Genomic DNA, 14,769 nt, shown 5'->3' with positions numbered 1-14,769 from the left:
GAGTGGAGACACCTGCTGGAGGGGTCAAAAGAGCCGTTTACTATTCTCACGGACCACAAGAACCTTCTTTACATAGAGAACGCTCGACGCCTTGGTCCACGACAGGCTCGTTGGGCTCTGTTTTTTTCTCAATTCGATTTTCACCTGTCCTATATACCCGGGACCAAGAACGTAAAGGCAGACGCACTCACCCGAATACATTCTTCTGAAGAGAAGCCAGAGGAGTCGTTGGAGACTATCCTTCCACATGAGAGGATTCTCGCCACGTCTACGTTCAAGAATCTTGACAAGATTTTGCACTCCCAGAGACGCATTCCCAAGGACTTGGTCGTTCCCGACAACAAACTCTTTGTACCATCCAAATTTGTTCCAGAGGTCCTGTCTTGGTGTCACTCCTCTAAATCTGCAGGTCATCCAGGTTTTAAGAAGACTACTGATCTCATTCGTCGGAATTTCTGGTGGCCAAGGATGTCTCAAGATATTCTGGAGTTTACCCGCGCATGCCCCACGTGCGCTCAAAGCAAGACTCTCCGTCAAAAGCCTCAGGGTTTTCTGTTACCCCTTCCAGTTCCCGACCGCCCCTGGTCCCACATTTCTATGGACTTCATCGTGGAGTTGCCCAAGTCCAGAGGAATGAACACTATCTTGGTGGTCGTGGACAGGTTCTCAAAGATGTCCCATTTCATTCCACTTAAAGGATTACCCACCTCCCCCGCCCTTGCTGATATCTTTACGGAGCAGATTTTCCGGATTCATGGGATCCCTTCGTCCATTGTTTCTGACAGAGGTTCTCAGTTCGTATCCAAATTTTGGAGAGCTTTCACGAAGAGATTGGGCATCTCTTCTTCCTTCTCTTCCGCCTATCATCCTCAGTCCAATGGACAAACGGAGAGAATCAATCAATCCCTGGAGAAGTACCTGAGATGTTTTATATCCGATTTCTAGGATGATTGGGCTCAACTCCTCTCTTGGGCAGAGTATGCCGTCAATTCTGCAAAAAACGAGTCCACCCGGGAGTCACCCTTCTTTATAAATTATGGGTTCCACCCTCCCTGTCTTCCCATCCCCAACATTCCTTCTGGAGTACCAGCCGTAGATGAACGCATTTCTTCCCTCCAAACCGCATGGTCCAGGATTCAGTCTACCCTTCTCAACTCCTCCCGCAGATCGAAACTACAGGCCGATCGTCGTCGTCGTTCGGCGCCCAGTTACAAACCAGGGGATTTGGTATGGCTCTCCTCTAGGAATATCCACCTCAAGGTACCATCTCCTAAACTGGCACCTAAGTTCGTGGGACCCTTCCCTATTTGTGAACAAATCAATCCTGTGACATTCCGGCTCCAACTACCACCCAGTATGAAGATTCCCAATGTCTTTCATGTGTCCCTCTTAAAACCATTCATCTCCAGTCACTTGTTTCCGGATCAGACTCGTAAACTGGATCCAATTACTGTACAAAATAACGAGGAATACGAAGTTCACTCTCTTTTGGATTCTCGCCTATCCAGGGGTCAGCTCCAGTTCTTGGTGCAGTGGAAGGGCTTTGGCCCTGAAGAGAGATCCTGGGTACCTTCAAAGGACATTCATGCCCCGGCCCTTCTTAAGTCCTTCAGGAAAAAGTTTCCAGAGAAACCGTTCTTGGACCGTCCTGAGGCCGTTCCTGAAGAGGGGGGTACTGTCAGGAGTCAGCGTTCTCCTCGCTTCCCACACAGAGCACTCCCTCTCCGCAGGGAGCCCCTGGACACACAAAACAATCCTGCCTTACCGGCCTCCACGGCTCCTCGCCCCTGTCGCGGGATCACTTCCCTCGACGATTCCTCTGCTCAGCGCCGGGCGCACCCACGCCCTCCTGCACGCACACCTACACGCATGCCAGCCCCAGACGTTATGTGCATGCATTCCCAGCTTACAGAGCACACGCCTAACAGAGCACTTTTAACCACTGCTCCTGCAGTGAGGCGTCGCCCCCAAGCATCACACAGTTCCATGCAAATCAAGGATTACACTCAGCTGGGCTGTAACACCTCCCTCCTATCAGGGAAGACTCCTTGCAGTCCTCGAGACCTGCCCCCTTTTCCCATTGGCCTGCCCAGCTTTATTATGCCTGTGCTTCCCATCACTCGTCGCTCGACATAGTCTCTGTATGGAAGTACTTCTGGATTCTCTCAGTGTTTTCACAGGTTCTGACGCGGCTTGTACGACTACCCCCTCTGGCTCTCGATCTCGGCACCCCTTGGACAACGCTCACTCTGGTAACCCCTTGAACACGGCTTGGACTACGACCTATCTCCACTCTCCACTCCCTGACCTCGGCAAGGCATTCATCACTCTATCTTTACAACCGGTACCGGCAAGTATTGTCTACCTTACTACACCTGGCCTGGCAACGCTTCATACCACACTCCGGACACGCTCCCTTTGCTGCGGGTGCGTGTATTACCACTTCCCCCTTCAGCTCAGGGGACTGGTCTGGTCTGCGGGCAGCACCGGCGTAACACTTGGCCCGCTACGGAGGTGCTAAACTTGACTGTTTATGGGTTACCTAAGTGATCCCTCTGCTGTCTGTAGTGCTCCATCTCCTTTGGACCCTTGCTGGGCTTTGTACTACTCTCTGTCTGCTGTCAGTATCCCCATCTGGGGTACGGAATGCCATCTCGTGGCCTTCTGGGTGAGATTCAGCCATGGACCCTCTGATGGGCTGGTTCAACTATGCCTCAGGGTTGTGGCTTGTGAAACTCCTACGAGGCAGAAGCTTCCTCTATGTGAACCATGAGATTAGTTTGGAGCCACTCCTGGGGATGTATTCTATGCAGGGCCCTGTCCCTAACTCTGAAACAATAAAGGGAATCCTTACCCTATATCCTAGACTCAACTATATTATAACCTATTTACACTATTCAGTCAGGTCCCTCATCTTCAACTCCTCCTAGGACCTGACCTATTAGAAACCTTTCCCTAATAAAAATTATATATAATTTTATTTTTCATTAAGTGAGGACCGCTGGGTTAAGGTTGCCCAGGGGGCTGAAAGCACCAGTAAATACAGTATATACCCAAGTTTTATTCAAGGGGTCCAATTATGGTGTACAAAGTGAGATAAGGACTCAGATCCCACCATAGCATATATAGACTGTGGAAATAGAGGGATTACATACACCATGTGAGTGATTTTACTATATGCCTCTACTTTTATTTATATTGAAATTGGATCACACTATGGAAGCATGCGCTTCTTTTGTTTTGTACCTCACCATATTTAATTATTATTTTTAAATGTATCTTTTGTGACACTTCTGTGCCTTTATTCAGATGCAGCGTATGATACAGCATTCGTGACTTCACTGCGCTGTGCTTAATTGTGCAGTAAGCAGCATTCCCTAGCTACTGTTACTCAATTTCACAATAAATGCTAAAGAAATGTAGAAAATTTGGAAGAAATGTTATTAATCTCTAAATACATCAATTCAAGTTTATTCTGGAATTTGCATTTTTTGCAATAAAATTACAAAGCTAACCAGCACACATTTTAAACAAATGTCTAGCTACAGACGAGACCACGAGTATTCTAAAACTTGCCTTAAAATAGCCGGTTACATTCTGGGTATGTGCTGGGTGTAACCTGGCTAGTTTAAGGCAAGTTTAAGGCATTTCTGCATTGACTAATGACCCATAGGATTAACACACATTAAGACGCTGGGTCTAGTTTAAGGCAAGTTTAAGGCATGTATCCAGCATGTACCTGGGTCTTTTTGGTGATTTGCCACTGGTTTGTGTTAGAATAGTCGCAGTCTCTGCTGTACAAACACTTCACTAGTCTTTTCCTCGCAAAGTTGACATATCCACATATATTCCTGCTTGGTTGTAGTCATACGATTCAAGCACTGGGTACTTTAACCCTAAATAGGGGCTTATTCTACAGTATATCTGTAAAAGCATCTAATTGTGCAATTTTTGGCCAATATTCCCCATTAAGGTCCTGATCGCCCACTGTCTGTTCTGATTTTGGAATACTATTACACCTATTGACCTTTCAACCCATACCTAACCTTTTTGTTCTGATGATATAATGTTAATGTTATCGATTGAGTTCTTACATGATGTAATTTTGATACCAAGGGAAAAAAAATTCAAATAGATATCCTGATCTTCTATTTGGGGTATTACCCATTGACTGATTACGTAATACCATTATCAACTTCCACATTTGATTTTTAAAAATGGCTGCAAAAGCTCTGGAGAAAGGCCATAGACTTAATGAGCATATAAAATACATGATCAACCCCTTTCTATTTCAGGGACGTTCGAGAAGAATACTCGCACCCGCAAGAAATGTAGTCAAAATACGACAAAAGCAGATTAGGAGCGCCTTGAGTTAACTTGTGGTTTTCAAATGTTAACAAGCAATTTTAGACAGACTACCAGAACACAAAAATTGGAAAGATTAAAACGTAGTGTTTGTTATCCATTTAATAATAGACCAATATTTCAGTTTAGCTGGCCCTGTGGCAGTTAAGAAGTTAACAAACTCACAAATCAGGTGTATATGTAACGGGTGTTCACCGCAGAATGGACTGAATTGTGAGGCCGAGGTGGGGATATAGATACACCGAGCTGGGGCCACGAAGTAGCGTCCGGAATGCAGATGCGTGGTCGTGGTTAGCCGGGTCGGGGTTGGAGAGGTGAGAGTAGTAGGAGTCATGTAGCCGAAGTTGAGGGTAGGATAAGGCAGCATTGTGGTATCCGTAGCAGAGTTGGAGGGCAGGAGACAGGCGGGTAGTCGGTATCCATAGCTAGGGTCTGGTGTAACTGCAGGGAAACAAAGATGACAAGGCAAAGCAAGGAATATCAGCATGCTTGCGATCAGCACACATCACATGAAACAACTGTTATGCTCAGCCACATTGCAGGTGCAAAGGCTGAGTATATAGAGGGTGATTCAGCCAATCGGGGAACTGCTGGTCAGCGGAGGCTGAAGGTGAAATCAGAGTGCTGATTCGTTGCTGTGCAGAGTTCACACAGCAGGAGCTGATGAGGAAGCCTGCATTTAAGTCAGAATCAAACTCTGGAGCGGAGCTTGCGCCCGATCCTCACAGTATGCTTGTGATTGAAGGTTTGCACACTGACCAACTCTCCTTGAGTTTTATGGAAAGAATCAAAAGAGGCAGTGCATGGCAAAAGAGTTCCAAACGCAACTAAATAAAATAGGCTTATTTTAACTCTTTTTTTTACTCTTTGACAAAGTCCTGAACGGGATGAAACGCGTCGGAGTGCGCTTGGTGATGTAAAGTTTTTGTCCGGTTTTTCATTAAAATAAGCCTTTTTTGTTTAGTTGCGTTTCGAACTCTTTTGCTGGGTACCGCCTTCTTTGATTCTTTCCATACAATCTACTATAGCTGGAAACACGCTTCAACTTGCAGACAACTCACAGCCGTCTTCGTTTTTATCAGTGAATTCATTGCTTGAGCCTACAAGCACACTGATTCTCGGTCTCAGCATGACAGCAGGTATTGTGGGGGTAGTGGGCTTAGGGGTGACTTTAGAGTGAGCCGGGTTGCTCTTTATTGGGGCGGTTGGTGGCTCCTGGTTATACCTCAGTTATCACCCCTCCCCCTGGCCTGCATACTGGCCCGCTTTGCTTTTAGACCGAGGATTTATAATGTGCCATTTTTTGTCTGGTGCGTTATATACCCTCATTTAAAATAAGGATTCTACATTCTATTATACAAGCAGCCCTCGAGCACTGGCTGTGGTATTACTATCCCATTTTGTTCACTCTGAGTTTTAGCTGACAAATGTGGGTTTTTTTTTGCTGTCTCCCTAAAACTAATTTCTCCACCCCAAAGCAAGTCAATGGATCTTTAAGAATTCTCTCACATTACGTCCTGAATCTCACTGTAAGCTTTCACCTTTTGTCACTATGACTAAAATGTTTCTAAAATAAGCAGTATAGAGCTGTAAGTCTGCTGAGACTACCCAAAAAGGCAGTTTTACTTTTTTACATTGAATTGCTTTGAGAGGCCTCAAACGTGCTTGATTTTTTTATTATCAGTTCTCTTTACCACTGAAGCAGGCTGACGCTGAGAGTTCTGCTTTGTATAAGTTCATGGCTGCAGGATTGCCGTTTTACTTTAATGTGTTGGATGTTTGGATAAATCTCAGGAGGACCTGGTCCAACAGGCGTCTAGGCTCATTTTGGATCAGAATTGGTATACACATTTGGTAACATCCATAGGAAAGCAAACAAATACAAAAAAATGTTTTTGCCTCATTGCTTTATTTATTTGAAAATAATCTACCAGTAAATATACATTGAGATGAAAAGTATGTTTTTAGTCATGTCTGCAGCAGATTTTAGGTGCTTTTGCAAATCTCTTTAAACTAGCTCAGTGGTAAACCTAACCTTCTATGGGCAAGCAATAGAAACAAAAAATGATCGAGTGGACTACCGCTTGCTATGAAAAGAAGTTGGGAAACTCACCAGATATGAAGGTTAAAAAAGTCTTTAACCCTTTCCGGTCGAATGTCGGAGTATATCCGACAATAGTTTTGTAGTTCCTGTTCAATGTCGGATCGGGAGGAGGGATGAGGGAGGGGAAGATGTGGAGTGAGGCGCCGTCTGCACATCCCCCGCATTCCCCTTGCACCGCACTGATGCTTCCCCCCCCCCCCCCCCCGGCGCCGACCCGCCCACCCCCAAAGCTCTACGCCGACCCGCCCACCCCCAAAGCCCTGCGCAGATCCGCCCACCCCCAAAAGTCCTGCGCAGATCCGCCCACCCCCAAAGCCCTGCGCAGATCCGCCCACCCCCAAAGGCCTGCGCCAATCAAACCACCCCCCCCCCCCAGCCCTACACCGATCCAAAATCCTGCACCGATCACTCCCTGCCCCCCCAGCCCCGATTGCCGCCAGTAGCCTGGCACCGATGCCCGCAGGCAGCTCCACGATGACTCCCAGCAGCTGACACTGGAGGTGGGGGGGGGGTGAGGGGGGGTGTTGGCAGTGAGTGGAGTGTGTGCAGTGAGTAGTGAGTGCGTGTGTGCAGTGAATGCGTGCAGTGAGTAGTGAGTGTATGTGTGCAGTGAGTAGTGCAGTGAGTGAGTGAGTGTGTGCAGTGAGTAGTGAGTGCGTGCGTGTGCAGTGACTAGTGCGTGAGTGCGTGCAGTGATTGAGTGTGTGCAGTGATTAGTGAGTGTGTATGCAGTGAGTAGTGAGTGCATGTGTGCAGTGAGTGTGTGCGCAGTGAGTGTGAGTAGTGAGTGCGTGCATGTGTGCAGTGCGTACATGTGTGCTATGAGTAGTGACTGTGTGCAGTGAGTAGTGTGTGCAGTGAGTAGTGAGTGTGTGCAAAAAAAAAAAAGCTGTTTGTGGGTTTTTTCCCCCGAAAATTAAATTAGACCTACTGGCGCACTTAATGAAAATTTAATGGGACCGCAAAGGGTTAATGAAAACTACATAAAATGACAAAACTCCTCCTCCCACATGTTTCACGCCCACTATGGCGCTTTTTCAAGGAGTGTGAGTATGGGCAAGCAATAAACTGATTAATTTCAGTAAAGAGCAGGCTCGTCAAACTAAATCCAACTGCATGACTCGGGCTGCACCAGAATTTTTGTTATAAGCAGCCACTATAACCTAGGTGTACACTTTTTCTTGCGTTTTCTTTATTACAAATATGTAGAAACATTGCTGATATCTCTCTCCCCCCCCCCCCCTCTCTCCCCATCCCACCTCTATCTCCCTCTCTGGCTCCATTCATTCTTTCACACATACCTTTCTCTTTTTTCCCCATCCCTTCTCTTTTTTCCCCATCCCTTCTCTTTTTTCCCCATCCCTTCTCTTTCTCCCATCTCTTCTTTCCCCCATCCTTTTTCTATCTCCCCCATCCTCTCTCTCTGTCTCCCACATCTCTTATCTCCATCATCCCATCCCTCCTCTCCAACCTCCCATCCGTTCTCTAGCTTCAGCAGCGCACTCCATTTAGTGAGCTAGTCCCCCCATATTCCCTGTTGGCGAGTTATCACTGTACCTTGCTTGTTTGTTTTGTACTATTGGTCTCAGACAAATACGCTCTTATTTAACTCTGCGTGGTGCTTTGCGATCCCTGGTACTCTGGCCACCCCCTCTTTCCCTTTTTACTTGTAAAAAAATCTCAATAAAAAATGTTTAGAAGAAAAAATATATATATATCTTTACGGTGATTTCTATTTGTAACATAGAAGAAATGTGAACAGGACAAGTGTCATGAAGTTGGACTCTAAATTGTATATTTTACCACTTTTGTGCCTTAGAGACATAAAAGTCATCAATATATTGCTGCAGAAAAACCATCAACCAAGGAAAAATCTGGGAATTTAAAACCTATTTTGCACCCAACGCCTGCTTATAACCATATTTTATTCCTGTATAAGATGTTACAAATCATACAAGAAAGTGGGACTCCATGTTATTTTTGTAACTATTTTTTCATCTTAAAATGTAATTTGACAATTGGGGTGATTGCTGACCTACTGAGCGAGGGGAGGTTTCTGAGCTACCAAGATTTATGAACCAAATACAATGGACCGGAATTGGATATGTTTAAATATCTCCAGATTAGGGATTTTGTTCAATCTCCCCAAAATTTTAATTCCCCCCTCTCACCAGATTTGAACTGCTATGCAGAAACACCTTAAAACAAAAAGGGATTAATCACCAGAATTTACGCTGAATTGGAGACACCGGTAGAATTACCAGATCATGATTATATGCTCAAATGGGCAGCAGAATTAAATATAGATATAGACAGAGAGGATTGGGAAGATATGGGAATTTGCAGCAAAGACCACCATATGCACCACGACCAAGGAAAATATATATAAAATATTATTTCACTGGTATCTTACCCTAGTGAGATTTAAACAAATTTACCCTCCATCGTCAGATCTATGCTGGAGGGGATGCGGGCACAGAGGGGACATAGTCCACATATGGTGGTCATGCCCAGAGATTAAGAAATACTGGATCATGATCCAATCCCTGGTTAAAGATGTCACGGATCTTACAATTTCCATTGACCCATTAACCTATCTACTAGCTAAACCTATCATAGACATCGATCGGCCAACTAAGAGGCTAATCTCTTTTATTTTTACAGCAGCTAGATGTGCCATCGCAGCCTCGTGGAAAAAAATATCCCCCCACCCCTCCAAACAAGCAGTCAAGAGAAGGATAAATGAGGTCATGTTAATGGAAAGGCTGACTGCCTTCCTAAAACAATCAACGACCGAATTTTACAAAACCTGGGAGCAATGGCTGACCCACTGATCAAACTATGACTACGTTGAAAAAGGGATGGTTAAATAAAGACCAATAACCCCCACGCCTACCCGCCTCCCATTTGTCCCAGTGGTTCTCTTTGATTTAGGATAGCCAAGGGCAAGAATGTAGCTACAAACCCCAGAAGACTAGATATCCCTCCACAGATAACAAAAGTAGATTGAGGTCCGTTGTTGGGGAGGTCGGGAGCCGGCGGGTCTGGTATCCCCCCCCCCTTTTTTTCTTCCCCAACCCACGCTCTACCCTTTCCCCTTACTCTTACTTCCTTCCCCACCCCTACCCCTTAACCCACCCTTTCCTTTTAATCTTTCACTTTTATTCTCGACTTGTCAACTTGATCCCCAAAATGGGGGCCAATCAGTCTCTTAACTGGACTAGAGGGGACTGCTCCCCACCAAAGTAGAACGCAGATGATAGGAAAAAGATGTCTCTCAACCGGTCAAAGTTTTTCTTTTCTTTTTTCTCTAAACTTAAACATTTGTTTGTATGAGGTAATGAAGATTTCCAGTAATGTTGACATACCTGGTTTGTAGCACCTACCTAATAAAAAATGTTTGAAAAAAAAAATAAAAGTGTAATTTTACATCCAGGAATAATAAAGTATAAATGGCACACCACTGTTTGTAAAGAGTATTAACAATTATTTTGCTTCTGGTGCTTACCTTCCAATGGTAATTTGACATCCACATATTTTGTTTTAGTTCAATATGAATATATTTTTTGAAAACCAATAGCCTCTTCATTGGAACACAATATACTTGTAAAGAACTGTGCATCTTTGCTTGACAGCCATTGCCAAAAGCTGGAAGTATGTTCCAAAGCATCAGGGGATATCTGTTCCAGCGCTTGTAGTAACCCAAAGGTGATACAAGATGTGGGTGTGGCAACAGCAATGTACTATATGTGACTCATAAAAAAAAAATAACAGCAAAAAACCCTCAAAGCTCAATGTTGTGACCGGAGAGAAGGTAGGACAGAGTCAGTAATACACACACACACACACACACACACACACACACACACACACACACACACACACACACACACACACACACACACACACACACACACACACACACACACACACACACACACACACACACACACACGCTCCCAAGGAGGACGCCCGGTACTGAGGTGGGATAGACTGGGCAGGATATAGATGAGAGACAGGAACCAGTAGCAAGGGAGGCGGAGTGGAGGCGCGGCCTCAGCGGAGGTCAGGAAAGGCTGCAGGAAATAAGCAAAGAGATTAGTTGTCGCGCAGCTGGAAAGCGGTGCACGAAGTCACGTGAGCGCGAGAGAGGCGCGGCTGCAGGAGATAAGTGGTAAGAGATAGTTGCCGTGCAGCTGGGGAGCTGTGCACATCACGTGAGCGCGCCACGCACGAGAGAGGCACGAGCGAGGCGTGATGCGACCGGGGCGCGGAGCAAAGCTCCATGGCACAGCTAGTTATTCCCTGGAGGATGTCCAGCCTCCTTAAGGGCAGAGTGCCAATAACCTCAGAGACTGCTGAGTCCTCAGTGAGCAAAAATAGAAAAGCAGCACTAATTTCAAAGTAAGGGTTCTTTAGTTAAATGCTTTGGCTAAAGTATTATAAGCCTGCTACGACGTCACAGTAAACTCTCTTCAGCAGGTCCTACACTACCCGCGACGGTATACTATACCTCACTAATGGAAGGAGAGAAGTCCCATTCTCGGAAAGCAAAGAGAAGATGAGAAGGGGTCCATGTGGAAGTCCAAGCCGAACATGTAGTAACAGGAACAAAAGATAAAGAGTACTACTTTGCATAATCCAGGGCAGAATAAAAAACAATAGGTAGCGCTAATGAAAATAAATGAAATAAAAGAAATATAAATTGGCCACGTGTAGCTGCCTAGATACGTCTCTGACCCCTCGTCAGACAAGAGTATGTCACTGGAATAGTATCAATGGCGCTAAACACAATCTACAATAAATGATCGTATAAATATACAAATACAATGAAAATATAAATATACAACCGGATGGAATTGATGGGTGATCTCGGCCAACGTTGATCAAACATGAAATAAGAAAAAGAAATACATAGTGTAATACTGATAAAACATGTGAAAGACAAATACCAACAAACAAACAAACAAACAAACAAACAGACAAGAATTAGCAAATATTAAGATATACAATTAGCAAATAATCGAATAATAGTGTAGCTGGAACACACAAAGGACTAAAAATGATGAATTTAATATATTATAAAAACATGTACAACAATTAAGCACAATTAAAGGACCCAATCGATATCCGTCCGAATTGCCCGCTTACCGAAGCCAGAATATAAAACCGCAGTGGATATTTAAAGAGAGTATCCCCTCTCACAGTGACTGGTTCTCTGACCGGCACAGCTTACAGATGGATTTCAGGAATCGCCGCGTGCTGATGGTGTAGAAATGGAGAAAGCGTCCCTCCACGCGGGAACAGGGGCAGGAGATCACTGTCTTGATGTGAAGCAGTCCGGGCATGCGCAGAAGCGCCCGTCACAGTATTGACGGCACCGCAAAATCTCCTGCTCCTCGCGGTCGCGTATCATCCAAATGGCGGCAGATTCAAAAGTGCTGTGTGTCACAGAACTGCACGGCTGGGCTGGCAATGGAATAGGGCAGCTGACGGCAACGGGGGGATAACGGGGACCACCCAACGCGTTTCAGAAGCAACGGCTTCCTTCATCAGGGGTTAAATTGAATAAAGTAGTCCCTGTGTGTCCGGTTATTTATAGGAAAAATTTTAAAGGTGCAAGCACCTGAATAAAGTCCCGGTCAGGCGCAGTGATCTAAATATAAACTGCGACATGATATCAGCAACACCATAAAATACATGAAGAATACATAAACAAGTAGAAAACAGTGAAACTACATATATATAGAAACATAAAACATATAAAAACAATTAGCAATGGCAATCAAATTAGAAGATCATAAAATATATTATTATTTAAAAATATATTATTAACAATATTATTTAGAGATAAGGATAGACAGCATGCTGTATATGGAGTGAAGTGACCATTTGTAATAAACAGATATGGTCAAGAGTGAATCTAAAGATTTTAGGTCACAAACATAGCTAGGATTTAGATGACATAGTCTGGTTGTTGAATAGAGATCTACTTCATGGATGTTACAGAAATACTAATAGTGGTTACATGGAAGTGAATGACCTAGTGTATCAGTGTAATATACTTATAAAATAAATTATTAATGTGATGCATAATATATAACTTACCATTGTGTAATGATACCCAATAATGAATTAATGTGTAATGTTAATACGTGTAATATGAGATATAGATATAATAAAATCATATAATGTGTGGACTAATAATATTATGAACATTAACTAAAGTAAAGGCTGTACATGAAATGCAAGGGAAATACCCATTTATTGGTATTTCCCTTGCATTTCATGTACAGCCTGTAAATTCAGTTCTAGAAGCGCCACGTTTAAATCCATGACCACAACGAAAATATACAATATCAAACAGTTAATTAATTGTAATAGTATAAATGTCATCTATCTCCTTGAGTGTCCTTGCGGTCTGCAGTATGTGGGTATGACAACTAGGCCCATCAAACGCCGTCTCTATGAACATATTTACAACATCAAAAAAGGTTTAATCACTCATAGCGTTTCGAATCATTTTCTCCAGGTGCATGGTGGAAGTCCCTTGGGTCTGAAATGTATAGCTATAGAGGCCATTACACCTAATTGGCGTGGAGGTAATATCACTACACAATTAGGGAGACGTGAATCCTTTTGGATCTACGAACTCCGTACACTGACTCCACAAGGGCTTAATGTTGATTTTAATCTAACATCATTCCTGTTGGAGATAATAATTATTATTGCACTTTAAAAAGATTACTTTAATATTATTCCAAATATTTCACATTAATATTTCACTTTAGTTAATGTTCATAATATTATTAGTCCACACATTATATGATTTTATTATATCTATATCTCATATTACACGTATTAACATTACACATTAATTCATTATTGGGTATCATTACACAATGGTAAGTTATATATTATGCATCACATTAATAATTTATTTTATAAGTATATTACACTGATACACTAGGTCATTCACTTCCATGTAACCACTATTAGTATTTCTGTAACATCCATGAAGTAGATCTCTATTCAACAACCAGACTATGTCATCTAAATCCTAGCTATGTTTGTGACCTAAAATCTTTAGATTCACTCTTGACCATATCTGTTTATTACAAATGGTCACTTCACTCCATATACAGCATGCTGTCTATCCTTATCTCTAAATAATATTGTTAATAATATATTTTTAAATAATAATATATTTTATGATCTTCTAATTTGATTGCCATTGCTAATTGTTTTTATATGTTTTATGTTTCTATATATATGTAGTTTCACTGTTTTCTACTTGTTTATGTATTCTTCATGTATTTTATGGTGTTGCTGATATCATGTCGCAGTTTATATTTAGATCACTGCGCCTGACCGGGACTTTATTCAGGTGCTTGCACCTTTAAAAATTTTCCTATAAATAACCGGACACACAGGGACTACTTTATTCAATTTAACCCCTGATGAAGGAAGCCGTTGCTTCTGAAACGCGTTGGGTGGTCCCCGTTATCCCCCCGTTGCCGTCAGCTGCCCTATTCCATTGCCAGCCCAGCCGTGCAGTTCTGTGACACACAGCACTTTTGAATCTGCCGCCATTTGGATGATACGCGACCGCGAGGAGCAGGAGATTTTGCGGTGCCGTCAATACTGTGACGGGCGCTTCTGCGCATGCCCGGACTGCTTCACATCAAGACAGTGATCTCCTGCCCCTGTTCCCGCGTGGAGGGACGCTTTCTCCATTTCTACACCATCAGCACGCGGCGATTCCTGAAATCCATCTGTAAGCTGTGCCGGTCAGAGAACCAGTCACTGTGAGAGGGGATACTCTCTTTAAATATCCACTGCGGTTTTATATTCTGGCTTCGGTAAGCGGGCAATTCGGACGGATATCGATTGGGTCCTTTAATTGTGCTTAATTGTTGTACATGTTTTTATAATATATTAAATTCATCATTTTTAGTCCTTTGTGTGTTCCAGCTACACTATTATTCGATTATTTGCTAATTGTATATCTTAATATTTGCTAATTCTTGTCTGTTTGTTTGTTTGTTTGTTTGTTTGTTTGTTGGTATTTGTCTTTCACATGTTTTATCAGTATTACACTATGTATTTCTTTTTCTTATTTCATGTTTGATCAACGTTGGCCGAGATCACCCATCAATTCCATCCGGTTGTATATTTATATTTTCATTGTATTTGTATATTTATACGATCATTTATTGTAGATTGTGTTTAGCGCCATTGATACTATTCCAGTGACATAATCCAGGGCAGGTAGCAACTGACTGCTATTTAAGGACCAG

Source organism: Ascaphus truei, chromosome 1 (genome assembly GCF_040206685.1).
Source record: "Ascaphus truei isolate aAscTru1 chromosome 1, aAscTru1.hap1, whole genome shotgun sequence".
NCBI classification, from domain to species: Eukaryota; Metazoa; Chordata; class Amphibia; order Anura; family Ascaphidae; genus Ascaphus; species Ascaphus truei.
This window is presented reverse-complemented; position numbering follows the sequence as displayed.